Source organism: Astatotilapia calliptera, chromosome 11 (assembly GCF_964374335.1).
Source record: "Astatotilapia calliptera chromosome 11, fAstCal68.1, whole genome shotgun sequence".
NCBI lineage: Eukaryota > Metazoa > Chordata > Actinopteri > Cichliformes > Cichlidae > Astatotilapia > Astatotilapia calliptera.
Window position 1 is genome coordinate 16,282,648 of NC_137432.1, and position 13,438 is coordinate 16,296,085.

A 13,438-nucleotide genomic window follows, 5' to 3' on the forward strand; every position below is an offset into this window, starting at 1 on the left:
ATGACAACATTTAAATGCCCGCTCATTCAAAAAAACTACCACTAATTACATAAAAAACGATATGCTGACGATGATTTGTGGTCATGACATCCATCAGTAAGTACCCAATAGTTTGAAACTGCATTTGAATAAAGGCTGGCCCTTCACAAAATGGAGCTCCAAACTGGTGAGTGAGGGTATAAAATGGCTGTAGGGAGTGCCAGGACTGGCAGTGCCAGCCAGCAGGGGCAAGTCCATTTGTGCCATCAGAGGCACAGACAGCCACTGTACTGTAACTCATTCATGATATGAAAAACAACCAAACAACAGAAGGTGTATCTGAGAAAATCTGTAAGACATTCCAAACAATGTGTAACATTTTTATCAAAGAGAGACAGAGAGAGAAAAAAAAGATGAATATCTGCTTCATGAGTCAGCAACTGCTAACCACATATAGGAGTGGCCATGCAGGCTTTGGTTGCTGCGGCAACACAGCCCACAGGTTAGGCAAACACCATGTGCTGTCCACGGCTGAGGTCCCAGGGAACATGGACTTGCTGCTGCTGCTGCCACGGGCAACCAACTATCAAACAGCAAAACCTGTCACAGGATCTCGACTCTGGCCTTCCTGACTCTGTCACAGTGTGCAGATTTGCATTGTAACCTGAAGAGCCTCGGCTTTATTTTTAGTCAGGCATCCTGACCCACAGAATAAAACAGACAAACACAATACAGGTGACTCCTCATGCACACCCATATATATGAGCCCTCACACACACACACACACACACACACACACACACACACACACAAGCCACACCACCACCATCCGGGCAGAATGAATCAGTCGCATTCTTTCGTCCCTGGGCAGAGAGAGACACTAAAATGACTGCATGAGTCTTTCTTTCACAAAAGAAAGACGTGCAGTAAATTTAGTGTGTGTGCAAAGAAAAGGCCCATTCTGCCACAGCTTTAGAGTCCAGTTACAGACACAGTGGTGACTCATTACCACTATTATCTCCGTGACTTTCATAAACTAGATTTCAGTGTGCCAAAGTACCCACAAGAGGGCTCTTTATTAATGTAGGAAAGAATTGCAGCAGAGGTAGCGCTAAGGGTCAGTGTGGAGTTTTAGATTCAGGCTGTTGTTCTTCCTGACATATATTACTACTGAGAGTCTGAACTCTTTTTTTCAGGTTATCGGAGGGAACGGGAAGCGATATATAATACTTTTCTTCCTGAAATCCTGCCATTCCAAGACAGAGCACTGCCCCAGCAACATAACAGACATGAAGTCAATCAATGAAAATGAAATGAAAGAAAACATAGCAGGTGATGGACATTTTAGTGCTCGTTCAAGTGTTTTTCTTGTTTTTCTTTTTTCCCAAGAATTGCATAATCTTAGGAATGCTCTGGTTGTCTGGTATTATGGCAGTAGAGTATAATTACCCAGAGTAATAAACTATCCAACATGTCCTCACATGCAACAATGCAAGGACAAGAAGTAACTCAAATCCAGACACTATAATGCCACAATAAAAACTTGCAAGGAATGAAAGCCAACTCTGTGCCTGCAACAAGGCAACGGTATTAAAAAAGAAATTATTTCGTGTGCAGGTTTGGCGCCTCACTTTATGGGTGTGGTAATACATGCGAATTAATGACTTTATATTGTTCTCTTATGCCCATGGTTCTTGTTTTGTTTCACACAGCATTCCCAATAAGAATGGCTAGGCACAAAACCACAGGAGAAATAATACACCACACCCAGCGCTGCACAGCTGCAGGATTAATAAAATATCAGCTGACACACAAGTTCAAAGTACAATAGGCTGGAAACTACAGATGCACTGCTAGTGAAAATCTAGGGTCATATTTGATTGGTTACCAGTGCTGATACCAATTTTAGTAATCAGCCAGAATTCCTCTATACGTGCTTTTCATGAGCCAAGTCACTCCACCCCAAAATTCACATGTCTTCACTCCTGCAGGAGATGGCTTTTTCTTTTTTTTTGCTTGCTTGTTTTCCATCTGCAGGCTTGGAGTGGTTGGAGTGGTTCTGCATCCTGTTTTCCATTGTGACATCTAAAACTAAACCTCCTGCCTTTAAAGACAGAACAGGAGTCCAAACAATAGGCAAGCTTCCCGTCCCCAAATTATAATAAAACCCAGATGAGTAGGCGCTATTCTAGCTGTGCACTCGTTAACCAGCATTGGTGCATTTCTGCGTGAAAGAACTGTGATTTAGAAACGATTTACAAAGAAGCAATTACAGGTAACCATTAAAAAAACAAAACAAAGTATCCTGATAGTTTGTCCTTGAGGGTGTATGTCCCACATTGAAATCAAACAGCAGAGTAACTACAGCCAACAGCCTATCAGGTTACTCCCCTGACAACTGTAAGAGCTGCTTAACATTTATGCAGCCAATCTCGCGATGCAGGCTTTGCAACAGAACCGCACTATGAGCTTTTAAAAGGTTTGCTGTGGTTTAATCAATCAATCAATGCACTTTTAGAAACATGTGGGACCACTTGTGCAAGTTGAACACAAATAGCAATGCGCTGCACTTAAAGTGTGATCTTGTAGTGAAGGTGAAGCCTTTTGTAAACGTTGCTTTGCTGAACTAAAGGTGCTGCAGGGTAATTAGACGTACTAGACTATCAAATGAACTGAACTGGAGAAAGAGAGAAATACAAACCAGTTGGATCACCTTTAACAATCATGCAACCGGCTTTGTCAGGATCTTAGGACCTTTATGCGAGGTGTGGCAACAGTAATAACTCCCCCTCGGGTAAAGAAATGTGAACCGCCGTGCACTGGAGGCCACTGAAAAGTTACAGGAGGGCCATATCTCTACTAATACAATGAGATCCCTTACCAAACATCACCAGAAAGAAGTGTGGAAGCACAAGTTTGCTATTGTCTCAACACTCGCTGAGCACACACACAAGCACAGACACACGTTTTTGGCATTTTTGCTTTGTGAGTAATGTCGGGAGTAACTGAACAAGCATTGTTTGCCCCCACCCATGCCTCCAATCGCACATCCACACATTCACTTCATCAAGATCAGAAGGTTGAGATTTTATCAAGCACTCTGCGGCACAGCAGTTCCAAAATTTCCTTAAAAGATCGTGTGAAACAGGCGGTGGGCTTTCAATACACCTCACATACAGCTCATCCTTTCCATGGAACACTTTGAGCTAAAAAGAATGAAGCAATGTGATGAGGTGGCCTTCTCGTGAACAGGTCACACCCAGGTGTTACAACCCCTGCATGCATTTCTCATACCTTGTGCTAAACATTGCAAATATACTTTAGAGGAAATGGCCCCACCCTTGTGATTCATAGAGTGATGATTCAAGATTCAAGATAAAATATTATCTGTCATAAAATAAGAGTAAAAGTTTATTACACCACTAAACAAGTAATATAAGCACAAGTGTGTATCCAGCTGCGCTCCAACTCTGTACTAAGTCAACAAAACATGAAGCTTTTATTCATGTGTCAGCAGAAAATAGTTCTTACAATATCAAGCTGCACGCATTTCCTGTGTTTTATTCCACTCTAACACTACAACTGGATTGATGCAATCAGAGTACTTATTGGTTCATAGCTCCAGGTGTTCTGGACCATCATCAGTCAGCACGACAGAAGACAGAAGAGAAGATGGGACTCACCTGAAAAACAAAGAGAAACAAAAAGCAATGTTAATTGTGTAAGGCACATGCTATAGGATAGAAAAGTCGAGTTTATTTGAACTCCCTAATAAACGCACAAGGCAAACTTTAAACAGGACAGTTAAAAAGACGATGGAGAAGAACTGGTTTGTCATGTGGACTGCATTAGCAGCGCATGCCAAAAGTAAATGTGCGCTCTGACACTTGCAAAGACTTCAAACTAACCGGTCCCACATGCAGGAACATTCTGTTTCAAGAGTCGGCCTGACAAAGAGCTGAATTATATCCTCATGCTTCAACTGTTATGCAAGCGAGTTCCTTCTTTCTTTTTTGCACAAAAGAAAGGGAACATCTTGAGCCCATCCATTCCGATTCAGAGAATTCATAAAAAAGCATTCACTGGGAATGAGCGGCTAATTCAAGTTTACTGGGCAATAGCACCATCTACTGGAGAGAGAGAGGACAAAGGCACATGTTATTAGGACTCATCCAAACTGGTTTTAGGGTTCCTATAATGATTGTAATCTGCACATCCAAAGCACCTGTACACCATTCAACGTATGAAACACGATACAGACTGCATTACAGTCAAACCATCTCCACATGTTTTTGCAATAATAAGAGTAATAATACCATGCAAATTATTATTATTTTTCTACCTTTTATACTGAACTTTTATTTTTTAGTATTTTCTACACTTAAATAAATATTCAGAGAACTTTTCTGCCTTTGTATTCATCAAAGTTATAAAGTGAAGTTTAAAATTTCACAGTAAATACAGGCCAACGCTCTTGGCTTGAAAGTATTCCAGCCTTTAGGGACAGGACAGATCAAAGGCTCGAGCTCCACAGTTGTCCTTTATTCTGATGTCACGCCACTCTGCCCCCACCCAATCTTTACCACCCACATCGCCCTGCTACTGAGTAGGACATTCTCCTCAGCAGCACCACTACAGTTTCCAGTCTATAAAAGTAACGCACAAGTACCGACTACCAACTTGCCACCCTGCTAGTGTTTCTCATGGGGAACCACAAGGTCGTTAAATCGTCACCCTTTGACACAGATGAACCGAGAACTAACCTGCTCTAAAATTGGACCTGTCTAACTTATGGTATGGCTTCTAGCAGCTGAACGTAACTGTTTATGGCAAATATTTGCAGTAAATGCTTGACATGATGTGAAAAATGACTGTGTTAATGGTGAGGGCAGTAAAGTTTTAATGGCAAATTTTAAGATTTTATGGATTCACGTTTTGTACTTGGTTTATGGCTTTATCTTCAGGAACTACATTCCAAGAAACAAGACGTTACTGAGACATGCAATCAAGAGGAGATGAAAATTAAAAAAGGTTTTGTCATTTGATATACTTTTTTGTGAAAATAGACATTTTCCAGTTAATAAAAAACTTTTAACTTCAGAATTATCGTCTCTTTTAATTTCTTAATCCATAAATTAGAAAACAGTAAACTGCACCCATCAAAGATTCTAACAGAAATATTACTAAGTTGATCATTTATCTGTTAAAAACACAAAGGTTTGCTGTAACACCGATGGTGTGAGCGAACCACTATTTTGTTGATGTGCATGATACAAGTTTTTCGATGATTTTTTATAGCAGGAAATCCATTTACAGGAAGTCACAAAACCAAAAGTGAAGGAAACTAAATTCAAAGACAACAGAACAACAGGATATGAGAGGAAGCATCCTGCAAGAGCAGGCAGACTTTCCTCTGGAGCAACCTCTGGTCACATTTCCTGCATGGACAGTCTGCTGACAAGAAACTGCACAGAAATATTTCAGGAAAAATATTGTAGGTCTCTTTGGTGCCTCCTTGGTGAGGCTTTTAGGAATGTCCTGCTTGGAAGAAGCCTGGGGTACAGACCCAGGACAGCCTAGTGAAATTATGTCTCTCAGATGGCTTGGGAATGCCTCGCTGTCCACTTAGAAGAGCTGGAGGATGATACCACCACAGTAAATTGTAATTTAAACACTCAAGATGTGGCTGAAGTCCAGACTTGTGGCTTTAATTCACTGTGTTTTCCAAAATATTGCATTAGCTGCTGCCTGGTGAACCCTTTTATTGTACAAACAAATTAACAGATTAAAGCAGATAATTTATTATCATCCCAGACCTTACTTTATGTTCTCAAGGACACTTCAACAGGTAAAGTAAGGGCAGTAGGTCAAAGTTTAGAGATTCTCATTCTTTCATGCTACGTCACTGAGTGTATCATAAGTGTTACTGTAAATACAGTGAAGGCTACAAGCTGGTTCAAATGGTAATCATGCCTAACATCATGTGTCAAACACACCGCCTATTTGAGCTGCAAACTTTCCCATCTCTGCCTAAGACATGTCAGTGCAACCCAGGACTGCAGGCCTATGTTTCCAAGCCTCCCATGCTCCATCTGTAAGCTCCAGGGAGATATTTACTCATCACTCCCCATTTTCTACAAGTGACGTATTTGAAGTGAGTGATGAGTTTGGTGCCTAGACTCCAAGTTCTAACTATATTTTATTGCTGTAATACATCATTTTAAGCATAAGCTGTCTGACTAGACTGCTATTATGCGCTAATAAAAACTGAACACCCCTGCAGGTCGGCTCAACGAGTGCAGGACCAACGTAGCAGGGCGGAGCTTTCTACATCACCGCCCTAGGCTCGGTTTTACCCTTATCCAGATACTACTGTATCATAAAGGCCAAAATAACTCTTTTCAAAGAGACAGAGAGTCTAAAATCATGTGTTTGTTACTAAGCAAGCTTCATCTGCTAACAAATACAGCGAGAAACTGGTTTCCAGAAAAAGATTGCATGTGTTGCATACTGCAGCTGGACAGTTTGTCACAAGGTCTTCCTCATTACTTCAGGTTAAAGAAAGCCTAATGATCTGATCAACGACAGAAGCATCGATGACATCATCCAACTTTAGGGAAATTCCACAAGAAGCTTTCACTGACTAAATAAATCTAACTATGTTACTAAAACAACCCACAAAGACACTGACTGAAACTTTAAACCTATTTAATAATACTCCATTGCACACCAGCTGATAGTGGCTACTACCAACCCCTGCCCAAAAACAACACACCAACACACATTTCCATCAGTGAAAACAACCTAAGAAAGCTGCCCTGGGCTTTTACAAATCTCCAGTGCAAAACTGCTCACCGCCACACAGGCAAACGTTCTTCTGCCAAACACTCAGAAGCACCAACATAGTGCACCACTTCTTCACACTCTGTGGGAGGTCTTTGAATCATGCTGTAGCCTGATGGAGGCTCAGTGGGAACGTTTTTAGCCTGTAATCCCTGAGACTATGACAGTAAAAAGGCCTTTGAGTGCAAGAAAAATCCCTCCTTTGTGGGTTCTCGACTGAGAGTCAGCAGCACGGCAGCATCACACTCAGCACACTGCACACACGGAGGGTAAAATACTGCTCGGGCTGCTGAAACAGGGACGTAAAGTAGCATATTAGGGAGCTGCTAGCAAGGACAAAGCAGTAAATCTCCGCAGGAGCACACGGCCACAGTCAGCATCCATTTATTACACTCTAAAAGCTTAATACATCTTCAGCACTCTGTTACAAGATCAGAGGTTAGCAAGTGTTAGTGCATCACTTACTGTACAACAGGTAAAGTCCAGTGACATGAGTAACTCACTAAATTCAGCTCTAGCATTTCAGCAGGTAACTGCACTGGCTACAATGCACCCATGTAAGAAACAGCATGCTATAAACCATTGAAAATGAATTGAGGATAGCATTGGTTCTGGCAGGCCAAGGAGCCAAGCTCCGTTAGCAATCGTGTCAGATCAGTTGATCTCAACACCTCATTCAACCAGGTGTGCTCAGCTGATCCCAACCTGTTCATCCTATTGGCACACCTCATATGGGCTATGCTATTACAACTCAGCTTGCACAGAGTTTCTGCAGCCTTTTCAGACCACTTTGCAACCCACCACCACCCTAACTGCTCCAATTCAGGCTTTCAAAGGCATTTCTGACTGAATCAGTGGCATACTTGTTGCCTTGTCTGTTCTATGAGTAATTCTTGTCGCACCTTAGCTTTTTGCACATGAAAGTCCCACAACACAGCCAATACTGGCAAATATGGAGATGGAAGATTGATTAACAGTCTTGATTACTATATATTTTTGTTTTTGCACTCTTTGATCCATACATTCTCACATGTTTGCAGACAGACACCTGTTACACATTTTCTACTGTTGTAGTTTTGCCCATGTGCAGTCCCACCCACTGAAATCCTCTTTTTGCCAGCCCTGCACCTGTATCACGTTACCTCTTAGCTTTGTTGCCTGTCTCCTTTCTCTCCTTTCAGCTGCATGTTTGTTCACTGCGTTTGCGTACCTTTACTCGAGTAGAAGGACTCCATGATTCAGACGCGTTCAAGAAGAACTTTGGAACCTCACGGCTTACTAACGGCGGCTTTTCCCTACAGCTATCTTCTTCTCTCCGTTCCGCTTTCACTCCAGATTTTTGACTTTCTCTTGCAGCCTATGTTCTCTGTCAAACACGTCACGCTGTGTAGATCAACAGAAGTCCCCCCCGCCAGTCTCCTCCTCCTCCTCACAGGTCAGAGCCGCCCTCCATAATAATACCTCTGTGTATGTGTGTATGTGTGTGCATACTCATACGTGAGTGTGTATGGAGCTGAAGTGTTTGACAAAGAGCTAAAATTTCAGGGCAGCAACAAAAGCAAACAAGGGCATAAAGATGAAAGAAAACAATAGAACACAAGTTAAATTCAATTAAATCAGGCAGCACTGCTCCATGTTCCCGCTGGACTGACAAAATAAATGTTTAACTCAATAATTAATCTCACATTAGAGTATGCATAAGGTTTAAATATAATCATTTCATGCAGCTTTGAGTGGGATGAAAAGCCCGCATTGGGATAGGGTGTGAAAAGACTATTAATCTGCTGATTTGGAGACACAAAAATGCTGGACTTCAACAGCAGCAGGTTTTTCTAATCGAAAAGACACTGAACACATAACAGGGAAATCAAAGAGAAATGACTATATTGCATGTGCACTGTGTAAAACACTGTGAAGATAAAGGTGGCGAGTGTTTGATGTCCACGAGGCGAAAGGGAGTCAAATTTATATATAGCATATGTATGCAAGTGGGCCATTTAACTGGGTCTTCTAAAATGTAACCACGCAAGTGACGGCGTTAGCCAACATGCATGATGAATTCGATCCTGCAGTGCAGTGTCAATGCTAGCCATAGCTGCATTTAAAGCTTGCGTGTGAAGCAGGCATTGGAAGCCATAGGGTTAATCATTAACACTTTTTCCTGAATTACAGCACACACTCACACACATTAACCCAAGCTAAAAGTATCCGGAAGGCGTGGGAGGAGAAAAGGAGAGAAAACAAGGAACTTTGGCTGCAAGTTGTTGGATTTTTTTTTTTAAATTACTGTTATTTTCAGTATGAAGATAATGAACAGTACTTTTATGATATTAGAAGAGAGATTAATACTAATGGTTAAATGTAGAGTGGTGCTATAAATACACTAAGAAAAGAGGTGAATCATCATGGAAAGTCCTTAACAGCCTAGGTATATTGCAGCATAGCTAAAGAGAGGATTCAGGGTCGTGTAATCCATCCCTAAATATAACCTTTGTCAAAAAGGAAATATTTAAGCCTAATTCAGATAAGAAAGTAAATAGAGCAGAGAGGGCTGGTTCTGTCCCCTGGCTTCTGTTTGTTTACCATGAGGGAGACACTAAGTCATTTCACAGCTGTTGCTCTCATTAAGTATACTATAAGGTCTTTCCCCATAGCGCTAGAAAGCCATAACTAAAAATAGCTCAACAACAGAGAAGGGAAACTACCCATGATGCATTTCCTTACAGGGGAGCAGGGTTAACTATACGACAGGAATGTCTTGAATTGTGTGCAAATTGCTGTAAAACATTGTGGACATGAGTGTGAAATGATTCCACAGAGCGCCTGCTTCAAACAGTGCAGATGTCCCAGATGACAGAAGCGACAATAGGAGCGTGGAGGCTTTGCAAACAGCATAAAGCACGCCCATAACAAATACTGCTTGTGTTTCTGAATTCAGGGCTGGGTCGACAGCTGGAAGATGCCGCACAGAAAACAGTTCAGGAATTTGATAACTCCCATATGGTATTTTAAAAAAGGAAAAATGGGAGAAAAGGATGGAACGGTTACAAGTAAACAGATTTAAAAAAAAATGTCCTGTCATATCTTCTAAAACAGACCACATGGTTCGGACCACACAGAAATCATCGCCTACACAGTTGGGTTCTCATCAAATTACCCTCCTGTGCGAAGCAGACTGAAAGATTGTAAACAAATTTAGGCCTTGGCTGCTGAATTCGCCCATCACAATGGGGAGAAGGGGGTGACAATAAATCAGTCTGTCTTTGTATCTGCATTGTTTTGGCTTGTTCTTAATGTTCGGGGGTGCGGAGATGTCGAAAGAGATCAACAGCGGTCGATGGAGCAAACTGTATTTGAGTGGAATTTACTGACCAGCTTCATTGTGACATTTATGTATAGCCACAACATTTGAGGCAAGCAGCCACTCCTGATTTACAGCATGGCAAAAGCATGGTGTCACAGATAAAGAGAAAACCCCCTGTTAGTATTATATATTGTGAACAGACTGTGTTTGAAGTTTGTGATTGGAGCAAAACTAAAGGATAATTAAAGTTAACTGTAGTTTAGCAGTTCTGTTTCACTGGATGGGACAGTAAGGTTTAGGTATTCATTATTTTCTGTCTGTCTTAAGTCACCAATAAGCTGACATTTTTGTTATTGTGTAAGGCAAAATATGAGGTCTGAAAGAATATTTAACACCAGGAAGCTAAAAAGTTTCGTTTATCAGTTACCATGACTGATAATATTGCAGGAGGTTTGTTATCATTTTAGGAGAATTCACGAGGACATCGTGCAGCCAGTTAGCATGCGGTCCCAAAAGATGAGTCATTTGCTTGTGGTCAGAACTGTGGCCTATGATACTGTGAGTCATTTCTTGATCAGACATCTTTTGTTGACATAGAAATTAAAGCAAACAAAACACAGATTGGCAAGTAACTAGATGAGTCATTTCCTTTCTGCACTATACATACAGTTTAAGAAGCTGTTGTTCAGCCGTCATTCTCTGTGCCATCGTCAGTTGAAGGGAAATGAAACACAGGTGACTGAATGGATGTGGATGGGAGAAAACACTCGAGCTGTGTAAAGACTTGTCCTTACTTCAAGTTCAAGGGCCTTGTTGCTGATCATTAAGTTCTGAGTCCATGAGAATCATTTGTTTGCCAAATTTCTGGAAATCCTACACGGTTTTTAATCTCTTCTTTTCAGAGATGTCTCATTCCATTCCTCTGACACGAAGCACTTATCAGACAGTTTGCTGCCTTTTTTGGCGCTAGCTGTCTCTGATCAAAGACCAAATGGTTGTGGCCAAAGAAACATCATTCCTGACTTAAGAATTGCAGCTAAGATGGGTTACAATGATTTCATCTAAGCTACTGTAATACTGAACAAGCAAATATATCAATTTCCACACAGCAGAATAAAAGCAAGAAAAAAAGAATTGTTTAAACATTATATCAACAGTACGCTTTAAAGTGGCTACGATTTCCTGAAACTTAAAGAAAACCGTTTGTAATTTTCATTTCCTGTCTTTGTGCTCGGTCTTCAGTTCTATCATCATGGTCCCAGAAAATGAGACTTGGATCCAATACAACAGCAATTATGATAACAACTGTTAATAAAACAAGACAAGAACGCCAAACATCAGATTTTAAAACAGTATCTAGAACCTGTGTTGTTCAAACACTAGCTATACTGATAGAGACAAACGAAACTCAGATAATGAAAAACTTGCTATAGACTTACAGGAAAAAAAAGGGTGTCATTTAACAGATTTTTAAAAACCCACTATGCCACAGCTTTGTGATAGTGGTCGATTGATGTAATACAAAGACGACACTGATCTGCCAACGCGCATGTGCCAAAATGTTACGCCTCTGGATAATATCCTGTTGGTCTTTCTTGTTCTGCCAAAAAGTGCAAACTGCACAAGCAGGAAAACTACAGGGGCTCTGAAGGTGTGCTATGTCATCAGGTGTGGAGATAATAACAACAGATCTTTTAAAGCAAAGTTCCAGCTGCCAGGTGGAACAGCTACTATCAGATGTTCCCTTTCATCAGACCACCGCAGATAGGTATCGACTACTGCTGAACGTTAGTATCATATACTGAACTATCTGTTTTCTTAACTGCTTGCCTGTATCAGGGCTGTGCGGGCAACTAGAGGCTATCATATAGTAAAAGGCACATCATGAACAAGCCACACACATAGAGATAATCACCCTCACCCTCTTCCACATCTACAGCCAACACATATCAATAGAGAATAAAGTCTAACCCATGTATCAGTGCTGCCGATATCAATATCTACTTTTATAGTGACCTTTTTATAACAGACTTATAACTGAACTCTTTATGTTTTCTTCATCTCAAAGGAAAAAAAAAAATGTATATCAAGTCAACAAATAGTTGGACTATACTAGAGTGAACCAAACAGGGAGAACACGTTCTTCTAGAGCAAAGAAGAGATATGAGATAAGATAAAATAGTGATTTTACCTCAGAGAAACCAGGACTGGCTGGTCTACTTTATGTGACTTTTACATTCTAACGTGTTCTTTTCAATCTAAACTACCCCATTCATACACCAATAACAGGAAGAAAAATATTAAGACATGATATTTCAGTAATCTAAGGCAGCGGTCCCCAACCCCCGGGCCTCGGACCGGTACCGGTCTGTGAGTCGTTTGGTACCGGGCTGCGAGAGTTGAGGCTCAGGGATGAAATGTATAGTTTTCAGGGTTTTTATCGGTTTTCAGCGTTATTTTGTTATCGTTTTTATCATTAACTCGGTTTTCCTGGGTCTTTTCACGTGTGTTATGGATAAATCTTCTTTTTTTCGGTACCGGTACTAGTTTTATTTTGTTGTATTTATCCGCGACACCTTAAAGGCCGGTCCGTGAAAATATTGTCGGGCATAAACCAGTCCATGGCGTAAAAAAAGGTTGGGGACCGCTGATCCAAGATATTTCCCTTTTTAACTTCAATAAGGTGTTGCCATTTCTCTGGTATCCAACATCTTAACCATGAGAACAATCTCACTAGTAACACCCAGTCATCTCCAGTCCCAGCTGCCTGATAATAAAAGCATCTCTTAGAGTGAATCTCATAAGGCGAAAACCAGAATCTGTGATGAGGGATGAATAGATGGAAAGTATCACTACAGTGTTATCAAAAGTACGGTAAGGGCATGATCCACATGAGAAAAACACAGACAAGCACACAGCTGCAGAGCCTCGAGTATGCATCAGACATGCACGCACTACAACGCAACACTCCAGGGTAAACATACTGAGAGGATGTACTACCTCTCACTCTGCTGTTAAATGGGAATATATTCATCATTACCCCATGCTGTGGCGCCGCACTCATGACAGGCCTGAAACTATCCTGAATGCAAACAGTGTTCTCAGCAATCAGCAAAGTGGTGACAGAGTGACCAGCCAGTTTATACCTGCCACTCTGTCGTGTCACTCTGTGAGCTACATTTCCCACAAAATGTTGTACATCTTTGTGTAATGTTTTTTGTAAAGGAGACAAATCCAGAGGAACAAAGAAGGTTAACTCTCAGAGGCCTGAGGTAAACAAGTGAAGAACCTCTCAATGCTCACATTTGCTAC

At 41.1% G+C, this 13,438-nt stretch overlaps 1 long non-coding RNA gene across 1 annotated transcript in view; it reads right to left on the bottom strand.

The window, feature by feature from the left end:
• Nucleotides 1-3,374: 3,374 nt before the first annotated feature.
• The window catches only part of LOC145431771 (uncharacterized), a 60,162-nt gene continuing 50,098 nt past the window's right edge, over nt 3,375-13,438 (bottom strand). Inside the window, exon 3 of the long non-coding RNA XR_013912067.1 lies at nt 3,375-3,662. This is a non-coding gene — a long non-coding RNA (uncharacterized LOC145431771). The remainder of the gene's footprint in view (nt 3,663-13,438) is intronic.